Source organism: Leopardus geoffroyi, chromosome X, assembly GCF_018350155.1.
Source record: "Leopardus geoffroyi isolate Oge1 chromosome X, O.geoffroyi_Oge1_pat1.0, whole genome shotgun sequence".
Lineage (NCBI taxonomy): Eukaryota > Metazoa > Chordata > Mammalia > Carnivora > Felidae > Leopardus > Leopardus geoffroyi.
In genome coordinates, this window is record NC_059343.1 from 76,311,043 (window position 1) to 76,313,888 (window position 2,846).

A 2,846-nucleotide genomic window follows, 5' to 3' on the forward strand; every position below is an offset into this window, starting at 1 on the left:
ATTTATTTCAGTTCAGCCCATTCCTATTTTTATCTACTCCCAAACCCAGTTTTCTTGTCTAAGGCAATGTATTATGAAAAACAAAAATTCTAATTTGAGACAAATGCCATGTTCAAAATTTTACTTTCTGGTTTTCTTGATTTTAGGCATGTTTCATAATTCATTTTTAGAACCTAAGGTAACATCTTCCTTAAAAAAAAAAACAAGTACAAGCAAACAAAAAATGTTTTGGCTTATTTCTGAAACAGGCTTACCATAGCTATAGTGAGTTTACAAAAGATTTCTGTTAGACTTCCAGCATAAGAGCATTTATTTACTAAAAATTTGAAATTTGTCATGCATTCATAAATTAAACAATTGACTATTGATTCAAATCTTAGTCAAATTGTGCATATCATAACCTACATAGATTTTTGTAAATTCTTTATTTTGCTTCGTTTTTATTCTTGGCAAACAAAGCTTTAGGTAAAAATCACATTAATTCTTCCATATCAAGAAATGGCTAAATTAAAAAAAAAAAAACGATTATATCAGAGTCAAAAGCTTCTGCACAAAAAAAGAAACAGTCAAAAACAAAAAGACAACCTACAGAATGGGAGAAAGTTTTTGCAAACCATACATTGGATAAGGAACTAATATCCAAAATATATAAAGAATTCATACAACTTAATAACAAATAACAAACAATCCAAGAAAAAAATGGGCAGATGAACTAAATAGACATTTTTCCAAAGAGGACATCAAAATGGCCAACAGGCATGTGAAACGATGCTCAACATCATTCACCATCAGGGAAATGAAAATCAAAACAACAATGAGGCCTTGCAGATGCCCACCACCCTGGAGCTCCCTGTGCCATCCAGCCATGGTCACCCCCACTGTGTTCTTTGACCTCCTTATGGTGAGCAAGCCCTTGGACTGTGTCTTCTTTGAGCTGTTTGAGGACAAATTTCCAAAGACAACATAAAACTTTCATGCTCTGAGCACTGGAGAGAAAGGATTTGGTTATAGATTCCTGCTTTCACAAGACTATCCCAAGATTTATGTGTCAGAATGGTGATTTTACATGCCATAATGGCACTGGCTGCAAGTCCATCTATGGTGAGAAATTTGATGATGAGAGTGTCATCCTGAAGCATACAGGCCATGGCATCTATACTTGGAAAATGCTGAAACCAACACAAATGATTCCCAGTTTTTCATCTGCACTGACAAGACTGAGTGGTTGGACGATAAGCATGTGACCTTTGGCAAGGTGAAAGAGGGCATGAATATAATGGAAGCCATGAAACTCTGGGTCCAGGAATGGCAAGACCAGCAAGAAGATCACTATTGCTGATTATAGACAACTCTAATAAATTTGACTTGTGTTTTATTCCCACAACATTCATTCTGTAGCTCAGGAGAGCACCCTTTCACCCCCATCTGCTTGAAATATCCTATAATCTTTGTGCTCTCACTGCAGTTCTATAGGCTCAAAAGTTTCTTTATTCCCCTCTAAGTCTAGCTGGATTGCAGAGTTAAGTTTATGAATATGAACTAAAAACTAAACAGCAATAATAACAACAACAAAATCAAAACCACAATGTGATATCACCCCACACCTGTGAATGGCTATTATCAAGATGAGGCAACAGGTGTGGGCCTTTAAAAAAAAATACAGGGGAGCCTGGGTGGCGCAGTTGGTTAAGCGTCCGACTTCAGCCAGGTCACGATCTCGCGGTCCGTGAGTTCGAGCCCCGCGTCGGGCTCTGGGCTGATGGCTCAGAGCCTGGAGCCTGTTTCCGATTCTGTGTCTCCCTCTCTCTCTGCCCCTCCCCCGTTCATGCTGTGTCTCTCTCTGTCCCAAAAATAAATAAACGTTGAAAAAAAAATTAAAAAAAAAATACATACACATTGTTGGTAGGATCATAAATTTGTTTAACCACTATGGAGAACAATAGGGAGGCTTCTCAAAAAAATTAAAAATAGATCTATCATATGATCCAGCAATTCCACCTCTGGGTATATATCCAAAAAGATGAAAACAGGATTTTGACATAATATATGCACTCTCATGTTTACTACAGCACTATTCACAATAGCCAAGATATGTAAATAACCCAAATGCCCATCAATGAATAAATAGGTAACAAAGATGTGGCACTTATACATAATGAAATATTACTCAGCCATGAAAAAGGGGTATATACTGTCATTTGTAAAAACATGGAAGGACCCTAAGCACATCATGCTAAGCATGATAAATCAAAGAAAGACAAGTACTGTACAATATTACTTATATGTGAAATCTAAAAAAGTGAAACATTTAAGAAAAAGAGAGAGAGAGAGAGTAAAATGGTGGTTACCAAAGGATTGGAGGGGGTTGAGATTGATGGTATTTAAGGATACAAACTTATGTAACAAGTAGTAAATAAGCCATAGAAATCTTTGCACGCTATACTGAATATAGATAATATTGTACTATAATTATGTAATGTGATAAGTATCACTATAATGACAATCATATATATTATGTATAACAAATATACAAATGTAAAATATATATTTTATGTATTACAATATCAAAGTAAAATGTTACATACCTTAAACTTATACAATGTTACATGTCAAATGTATTCAACAACAAAAAAAAAGAAATGGTAATCAACTAAATGCTATAATGCTATAAAACTTGCAGTCATTGTTGACTATTAATTATTAGGGAAACTGCATCATTAGAGGGACTCCCTTGTGTATTTCTTTTGATATAAGGTTTAAGGAGAAACACTAGTTTGTCCAACAAGAGGATATCTCTCTTTGCCTCTAAACAAGATTGACCCTGCGTTCTTGGCCTGAACTTTCAC

At 35.3% G+C, this 2,846-nt stretch overlaps 1 pseudogene; it reads left to right on the forward strand.

Moving 5' to 3' along the window:
- The first annotated feature begins 865 nt into the window (after window positions 1-865).
- On the forward strand, window positions 866-1,355 carry LOC123594305 (annotated as a pseudogene).
- Window positions 1,356-2,846: the final 1,491 nt, after the last annotated feature.